Consider the following 9,473-nt stretch of genomic DNA (forward strand, 5'->3'; position numbering starts at 1 on the left):
CACACACACACACATACCACACATATACAAGGAAGGTGGAAAGAAGAACAAGAAGAAAGCGTTTGCCACCAAGTCTGAGGCTATCCCAGGGACTTGGGTGATGGAAGAGAACTGACTCCCACGAGTTGTCCTCTGACCTCCATGCATTGTGCATGTCCAAATACACACACATACTAAATAAATTAAAAAATATCTTAAAGATGATTTCTCAAAAACACCCTCATCCTACAACAAACCTTGCTCTGATGCGTATTTCTCCATATAACTCAGTAAATAAAAGAATCAAAACCTCTTATCCTCATGTACTTCACTGTTTGGAATTAGGATATATATATATTTTTTTTTTTTAAAGAATTCTGGGTTTTGTTTTGCTTTGTTTTTTAAAGAATGGGGAAAGCTTTGGTTTGATGTATTTCTTCATCATGTCAGGATCAGAGATTTAAGGAGGCAATTCCTGAACAGACTGCTCTGTGTCCTTTTTAAAAAGAAAATCATTAATGACAAAAGATGCAAGACTAGGTTTATGGATAAAACTAACTAGAACTGTGTCTTTGTTGCTATTCCCTTCAAAATTGCTCTCAGAAAAGCAGACCTGACATAAAACAGCTTGGGCCCAGGAAATGGGACTTCTTGTGTCATGGCATCTGAGAAAATACTACTTTAAATAGGAGTCTAAATGAGAACAGACGATTCCCCTCTCTATCTGTGCTTTACCATATAAGTAATATGATTCTCTAGTCGGAGCAAAGGTTAAAATAAAAACAAGCTAGTTAAACGAGACATTCTTATTCATCCATTAATATTCCAATAAATGAAAATCAACCTCCTTGGCAGGCTTCCTTGCCAGAAATGCTGTTAGCAGAAGTGAAAGAATTAGGAACCCGGAAGTGGTTAGTGGAGCGGTACTGGCTGGAATAAGCCTGTGCTCAAATATGCCCAACTAGGAAATGAGACCCAGGGCACCCATGTCCTGGGCCATGGGGGGCAGGCCCATGGGGAGCAGTGGGGCATGCTTCTTGTGGAAAGAGAGGAGAGGTGAGACTGCTATCCAGTAAATAGGGGGAACAGGAAGAGAACAGATTTCTGAGGTTGCCTAGAATGCACAGGTGTCTGGGTGCTGCACATCTGGGAAAGAGGCCTACTTCCTAAACCAGCCTCCCACTCATCCTGGGGATTTGCTGCACAGTTCTCTACTGCAAAACTGTCCCGGTCAAATAGGAAATACCCAACCAGCCTGGCTTCTGACAAACAAGGTACAGCCCCAGACTGGTTACCTACAAGGTATGCTTCCTAACAAGAGCTGACATGCAGGTCAGAACCGGGTCATCTGTAGGAAGACGAAGGATAAGACAGACACAGGGATATTAAAATTAGCCAAGAGCAAGACCTGTATGATGCTGTGCTGAGTGAGAGGCAAAACTATCAGAGGCTACAAATTACAGAATGACTGGTAGCCCCACAAGAAGATATTCTGCCCTCTCAGTAGTGAATGACACATCCCTGTGTGCTCAAGAGAAGGTGGGGGCGAGGAGTGGAGACCTGTCTCACTGAGACAAGAAAGGATGCGTCTGGAAGGCTCGCTTCAGCCTTACTAGCCTGATGACTAACCAGGCTAGCATGAAGTGCTGGCTGCCAGTCTTCCTTTACTGGAGATGCAGTCGTGTACCTGACAGTAAACACGAAGGGCTCTACATCTCTGTAATAATGAAATAATAGAAGTCCTGGGGCCACCCTTTTGAAATTCTTCTCACATGGTTGGGGAGGTCTACATTCCAATGCCTGTCTTGTATACTTCTCTCCTATCCCCAAAGCAAAGAGTCCTTGACCATAAAGATAACCACAGACCGACTATACATACTCTTGAGATGATGCTCTGGTTCAAGAATCACATTATCTCTTCCATCAGACTGGGGGCTAACAGTCAATCCCATCTTCCCTGTGCTTACCCCCATGTACGCAGTAGATTGCACTGCAGAGAAGGTAGGTGAGTCCTACAGCACATGTCTGACTTTAAGATTTGGAGGAATAAATGTGTCTGTTTATATTGGTTTGTCAGTTGAGTTAGACAAGACTGGGAAGAAGAGTCTGAAAAGTCCACATGGGTTTTTAAGATTAAATGAAAGATTTTTTTTTTTAAAGCAAATGTTTGCTTACACTAGAGGTGCTTATGGGTATATCTGCAGACCCTTAAGGTAACACACTCCTTCTCCCTCACAGTAGGGTACCTTGTAAGAAAAGATTAATAAGTAATATTTACTCCATGACCTAGAGATAAATGTGTTTCTTCTCTTTTAAGATTTCCTATGTAAAGTCCAGAGATAGGTCCAGAAAGGAGTGAACAACCCTGAACACAGGAGCTACTTAAGATGAGCCCTACACTGCTTCCAAGTGATCTTACTTAGTCCAGGCTTCTTGTCATAGGCTAACTTCAAAATTCTTCATCTATATACTTAAGTGTATTAATTTTCAGATTCTTCCCCGACACATAGTTTTACCAAGTCACATACAGAGTTGCTTTGGAAACCCTTATCCTCAAGGGAGGAATGGCTAGGAAAACCCCCATCTAAACTCAGCCGGTACACTTAGTATGAGAGCAACCAGACAGGCTACTGGAGGCAAGCCTTGGCTGGGAGAGGCAGGCACTCTCAGCACTCAGTCATGGCAGGTGGAGCTTCAGGAACTAGCCCAAGCATTTCCACATGCAGACCTCTCCCCGGGGAAGCAGGTATTACTGCCCCCAAGGTTATAAAATTAGGCCAAGCATAATTTACAAATGACACAACCGGAAGTCAACTTGGGTCACCTCCTTTTCCTCCATTGTATGCCTTTTTTTCTACTCCATCATTACTGCCTCCTAGTACCCCCCCCCACTTCTTTAAACAGACCCATTTCTTGTTACCATAACAACTGGATTGCTCACTATCCATTCATCGGAGGCTTTCATTTTCTATTGGCAATGGTGCCATTGGGGTTAAGTATCAAATGCATGCCCCCCACCCCCCCACCCCACCCCCCGTTCTCAGTCTCTTACTGTGCTGGGATTACTTAACTCCTGACACTCAATGCTTCAGCTGTCTCTTGGAGGATCTGACAGAAAAGCTCTGTATTATCAGCCCAGCCTAGGCTCTCGGGTTGATGGCTCTCCTCCCTGCACAGGTAAGAACCTTGTGCTTAGTACTAGAACTATGTTGATTTATGCGTAGTGGCCCAAGGTCAGTAGCCACAAAGGAAGTAGCCTAACCTTCCCCACAGTAGGACAGAAGGTGTCTCAGCTGTCGCTATTATGTTTAGATAGGACAGTCCCCCACCTTGTCCCATCTGTCCTGGGTAGAATAATGATCCAAACTTTTATTCCCAACACCTAAGGGCATAGAGGCTTTCTGATTTCAACTGTATTGTGTTATCACAAATTCCTTTTCCCAGCTTGACAGAACTCACTGACTCTTCCCTGAGTTCTAAGACCCACTGTCCATTCTGCTTTCTGCTGCATACACTAAGAGTTTTATCTGACCTATTTTACAAAACGTCCCTGTAACTTCTCCAGTGTCTCCTCTGATGATTCAATGATTCACTCCACACCCTTTGTAACTCCTGCCTATAATTCCGCAGGCCTATCAGACTCAGTTTCACTGCATAGCCCAGATAGGCACTAAGCCAATGTATTGCCAATAGCACTCACTCTGCCCTAACTTAAAATACACAGTGCAGCCTGCCAAGTTTCCTTATTTGGCAAGAAGGTCCCTCAGTTCCCAAGATCTTTGACCATCCATTTTTAGATCTAAATCTGTGTGCTTAATATTTGGTTATTATTTCCCTTAATGCGTTTTTATGTATCTCCCTCCCCCCCAAAAAAACTTTTAAAAGATCAATCAGCTACTTGCTTTCTTAGACAATAAAACGGTTCCCACTTAAACTTTTGACTTGCACATTCTCCAGTTTAAAAAAAAATCCCCCAAAGTTTTTGTCGAAATTATATTGTAAAAGACTAAAATAAACAATGCTCCAAAAGACCATTTTTCTTTCTTAATTCTCTCTTTCCAAACAAGCTAAATTCATGTTCATTTTCAATCTCCCAAATCTCTCACTATTGTAGCAGAAATCTAAAACAAAGACTCTTCAAATGATCAAAACCATAATTAAAATGCAGCCGTAACTTTCTTTAAAATCAAAAAGAAATGAAATTTCAGAGTAGAGTCAGGCCTATGACAAAGAAGTCTGGTCTTGAATCATTTGTTTATTTTTATCGTTAAATATTTTGGTAAGTTTGGATCCACTAAATGCTGGCGGTTGGTTTCATCTACAGTCATGAAGACCAGAAGATTCGCTACAACCACTTCAGGGGTAAAACAGGAACCCATTTTAACAACAATCCGAACTCAGATGTCCTCAATCCATTCTGGAAGATGGTTCTCACACGCATTATTAATGAAGGCTGCTTATTGTGAAATCGCTGGAACGGGCCACCAAATGGTGTGCTTTCATTATTAACGAAACTAACAAAAATAGTAATTATGTTCTCCATAAACAGTGCTTATGCAGGATCTCCAGGCGCATGAGAAACATACATTTTCAGCAACCCAACAATGACGTGCCATTGTTTTTTTTTTTTTTTTTCAGGCAGTTCCATGTCATCTGGACAGTTTAGAATTAAAGTTTTTTCCGAGAGCTGTCACGCGCGGGCCGAGGCGTGGCTGCGGCCGGGGTCACTCAGTGCCCAGCCGGGTGTAGATCCCCGAGCCTGCGACACCCGCGTGTGCTCCCACGGAAGCCGAGGGTGCTTGGGAAGGGCAGCCACGCCAGGTTCCCGGCGATCGCCGCGAGCTGTGCCAGGCCGGACTCTTCCGGGCACCGAGTGCCCCGCGGGACCGGCCCGGACATGCCCAAGCCGTCCCCGGCCCAGCGGCAGGGGACTGCGGGCTCGGGGACTGCGGGCTCGGGGGGTCGCAGGGCTCCAGGGCACCGGGGGGCGAGCCGAGGACAGCCGCCCGCCGAGCCCTGGCCTCCGGCAGCCGCGCTGCCCCGGGCCCCGCAGGCCCCAGTCCCGCAGGTCCCCCAGCGGAGCTCCCTCCCGCCTCCCGGGTCCCCCACAGCCCTTACCTTGCTCCCGGGCGGGGTGCGAGCGGCGGCGGGGATCGGGGACGGCGGCCCGCGCGGCTCCCACGCTTCCGCCGGAGTCAGGAGTTGAACATTCCGCCTCTCCGCGCGGCGCCAATGAGGAAGACGTCGCGGCAACAGCACCACCTACCTCTGAGCGCGGAACCGCCGGCCGGCCAACCTCCCGGCACGCCCGGCCCAGTGCCCAGAGGGGAGGCCGGGGCTCCGGGTCGCGGAGAGCCCCGCTGCTGCACGCCCCCCTTCCCCCCCCCCCCCGTGAGACTGGATGCACTCGGCTGGGAAGGGGACAGCAGGGAAGGTGATGTCAGGGTTGCGGGTGCCTCAGTGGGACCATCAACAGGTACTTTGGAGATTTTGAGGAGTCAAGGCCTCCTGCTATGGTTGGCGAAGTAGTTTTAAGAAGTAGTGCCCGCGGTTTCCCATCAAGGTGACAGAGTCCATTGCAAGTGTGAAGAAAAGATGGCACCTGGCTTCGGGAAGAAAAACAAATTGATCGGGGAGGATGGAGCTGGAGAGGAAAGAGAGTAGAGATTGCCAAAGTAGGGGAGACATTTTCTGATTAGAATTTAGTCGTGCACATACATGGAGAATTAAGGAAAGTTGAAATCGTTCAAAATGGATATTTGTGTTTTAGTGCATGGCTTTATATTGAAGCAGAAGGCTTACCAGCCTTACGATGTTAAGCCATATTCTCTTTTCTCCCCGTCCATTTTAGTAGTGATTTAGAGAGTTGCCTAGGGATGGAAACAAGATAACTACCTGGTTACAGATAGAATCATGAAGGCCAGAGTTAGAGGGTACAGCATGGAGTCTTTTTTTTTTTTTTAAAGGAAATTGGAATTGAGAGACATGTTTCAGAAAGAGGCCACAGAAATTTGTGACCCATTCGGTTGGGAAAGAAGAAAGTGGTGATGCCAAGATTTGAGACCTGGGTGACTGGAAGAACGATGGTGTCATTGACAGAAATAGAAATCTGTGGAGAGGAAACTGGCTTCCTGCTGAGTTTTGAAGTCAGGAGGGGAAAAACAGGCAGAGATGAAACAAGAAACGGAAATCAGAAAAGAAGCCCAAAGAGAAATAGAAATTTTGAAATCCGTTCATATATATTTAATATTTGAATGTGAAAGAGTGGGTAAATATACATTAATGAAAAAAGAAACCACTTTCTGTTCTGTGATTACAAGGACTGAGAATTTTAGATCAATAAATTACATTTTGGTAACCAAGAAGTGATGAAAACTGTCCTGCTAAAAAAAAATTCTGTTGTAGGTGATCAAACAATTGTTTAAAAAAAAAAAAAGCTGTCTATCTACTCAAAAAAACGGGCGACGGGCTCTTGAGCACGAGATAAGGATGAAGAAAGAGGCTGCAATCACCTTAGCTTTAAGAAAGTTGATTGTGTCCTGACTCTGGTTGAGGAGTCAGAGTCACTCCTCTCAGTTATCACCTAGGACACTTACAGACAGACCTCAGTTTCCTGTTCACCAAAATCAGGTGGTAGCTACTGGCTCGAGCTTGCCAGCCGCCATCCATCCATCCATTGCTTTGTACTGGAAGAGTGGAGCTTCCGGTATTTTTAGCTTACGCTATCTCTCCACCTTATCGCCTTCATTCTATTTTCCTCCTATAATTAGGCTCAGACAGTAGCCAGCAGGAACACTAGACTCTACAGAGTAATTTCAAAACCATACTTGAGGGAGCACCTCACAGAAAGCCTCCTGCCTTCCCATGTTGCAAGGTCCTCACGGGGATACCTTATATTCTATCGTGGGGACCATGACTGTGATACATGCGCAGTGATTCTGTGCTACACTGAGGCTTGCCTCAACTTCTTTCTAAGATTTATTTTTAATTTGTGTGTCTTTCCCCTGTGTGTATGTGTGTGCACCATACACATGCCTGGTGCCCACAGAGGTCAGAAGAGTGTGAGAGCCATGGGAAATAGAGTTATGTATGGTTGGGAGCCGCCACGTGGATGCTGGGAATCGAACCAGGATCCACTGCAAGAGCAGCAAACCCTCTTAACCACTGAGCCACCTCTCTAGTCTCAATCAACTTTTGATTTTTTTTTTTTAAAAACTGTGTGTTTATTTGTGGCTATATTGATGTCTTTAGACATCAGAGCTAATATAGTCTATATTGTGTTTACTCCTAACACTCAACTTTTTCAGATTTGGGGGGGGGGAATCTTATTTCAAGTTTGTTTTTTAGTTAATCCTTGTTGAGCAGAATATAGATTTACAAGTGTAAACAGCAATAACAAAAGAATCCTTGTCGAAACTATCAAACCTTTACTTCAAAGGCTCCCACACTAAAAATAGATGTACTCTCTCAGCAGTGAGGTGGCTTAGAAGTCCTCAACACCCTCTTATAGCCAAGAACACTCTCCAAAGTAAGCATCCATTCTAAGTTTTAAAAAAAAAAGCTTTTCAAAGTGCTATTTAAATACAACTTAACAACAGTGTAACCCCTTATTCAATGGGGTTGTTTCCCCTAAACTTCTTTTTAATGGAAATCCTGGAAATGCCGCCAGCTACCAGTAGAAGAACTAGCAGGTAACTTGAAAGAAAGTAGTCCTTGTCTCCTCCTCTCCTAAAGTGATATCTGCCCCACAGGCTGATACCTGGGGAACTCTCTCCAGCCATCTTAATTCCATATCTCAGATTGGGAAACTTCAATGTCTGGACCACAGCATCACAGCTAAGAATTACCCAACTGGTCTACAGAGGCCAGCACTGTATAGCTGTAAGTTCCTAGGAAATTAAGGTGTGCAGCCAAACATCCTCTGCAGTAAGTATAGTCATTACCTTAAAATGGTAACTGAAGCCTATGTCACTGTCAGAAGACAGCTCACTGGAGATGGTTTCCATTCCCACCACAGGGTTGGTAGCAAGCACTTTTATCTACTGCACCATCTTTCAGTCCTATATGCTGGATGGTGATGAAACCCAGCCAGGTGTAGTGGTTCTACACCTGGGATGCTAAGGCAAGACAGCTAGCTGTTGTGAAGTTCAGCCAGCCTAGGCTACATACAGAGTGGGACCTTATCTCAAAAACCAAAAACAAATTGGAACAAAACAAAACATTGCCCAAGCCTCTTAAAAAATCAGAAAAGCGTCTCCTCTCTCTCTTTCTCTTTCTTTTGGAAAACCTCCTGAATGTCTGGCTCAAGTAAGAAGACATGGATTCTCATTCTGCTTCTGTGCTTAATATATTACAACATCACACACATGTGCTCTCTGGAAAATTCTACAGTCAAGGAACTACACATAAAAGTAGTTGGAGTCAAGACCCTGACAATGCACAGCTGGATTGAGCAGGTGAAGAAAGCCCTTTGCTAGATATTAGAACACGTGGGATGTAGTCCCATCCTTAACCCTAAGGAGCTGCCCACTTTGGGGGACTGTACTCCCTAGCAGTCATGTGGGATGATAGAGGCCCACTTCCTAGAATCTTCAGTCCGACTCAGGCTCACTCTTAACTGATGTTTGCTACGCCAGCCCTTCAAATCCAAGACCTAAAAGTGAGTTTGTCACAGCCCTCCAGCAGCGAGCCTTGCCATGTCTGGGCTCCACTCGCCTGACTTTAAGGTGGAAGTAATGGTAAAAAAACCTGATAATCTCATAAAAGATAAGACTTGTTGTGGTTTCCCGCAGGAATCCTAGATTTATTGCTAAATGGTATCCCTTGCGTGTGCGTGCCGGGGCACACTCACTGAAACTAGGAAGTGCTTAATTTTTTTTCTTACTGGAATCAGGAAGGGTGGTGTAGCTGTTTCATCGAGACCTTAGACAGAGTTCTCAGCATGATTTTATAAATCAGACAGAGATTTTTAGCTGGTGATGATGACACAGTGTAATGAGTTAGTCCTGGAACAGGAAGCACAAATGTTGAAACCCCAGTGCTGATGGGATTTGCAAGGTATATATATATATATATATATATATATATATATATATATACATACATACTGCTGGATTCCCCTCACTCATCTGCCCATTCAGCATCGGAGCAGCTCAAATAAAGACCTGGGTAACATGCACATTTAGTGATGGAGGAAAATGAGTGTGGAAGAGACGGCCAACGCATTTAGTAGAATAATCATCTCAGGGGCTAGCAAGGTGGCTCAGTGGTTAAGCACATATACTGCTCTTCCAGAAGATCTGAGTTCAATTCCCAACATCCACACCAAGCAGCTCTCAGCCCTCTGTAACTTCAGCTCCAGAGCATCTGACACTCCTGTCTTCTCTGGATAGCTGCAATCAAGTGCTCAGACACATATAGATACAATTAAAAATAATAAAGATACTTTTTTAAATTAATCACTTCTAAACCCCAGAGCTGCTGAATATGAGGGT

The 9,473-nt window shown here is 44.8% G+C and overlaps 1 protein-coding gene across 2 annotated transcripts in view; it reads right to left on the reverse strand.

Annotated features, from left to right (window-relative positions):
- Nucleotides 1-5,316, reverse strand: part of Map3k20 (mitogen-activated protein kinase kinase kinase 20) — a 158,206-nt gene extending 152,890 nt beyond the window's left edge. The window contains exon 1 of one of the 2 annotated variants that reach the window (XM_028762878.1): nucleotides 5,098-5,316. The gene's annotated coding sequence lies outside the window, so the exon portion shown is untranslated. The remainder of the gene's footprint in view (nucleotides 1-5,097) is intronic. The other variant, XM_028762880.1, reaches the window with a different exon arrangement.
- Between the last annotated feature and the right edge of the window lie 4,157 nt (nucleotides 5,317-9,473).

Source organism: Grammomys surdaster, unplaced genomic scaffold, assembly GCF_004785775.1.
Source record: "Grammomys surdaster isolate TR1022 unplaced genomic scaffold, NIH_TR_1.0 136, whole genome shotgun sequence".
Classification (NCBI taxonomy): domain Eukaryota; kingdom Metazoa; phylum Chordata; class Mammalia; order Rodentia; family Muridae; genus Grammomys; species Grammomys surdaster.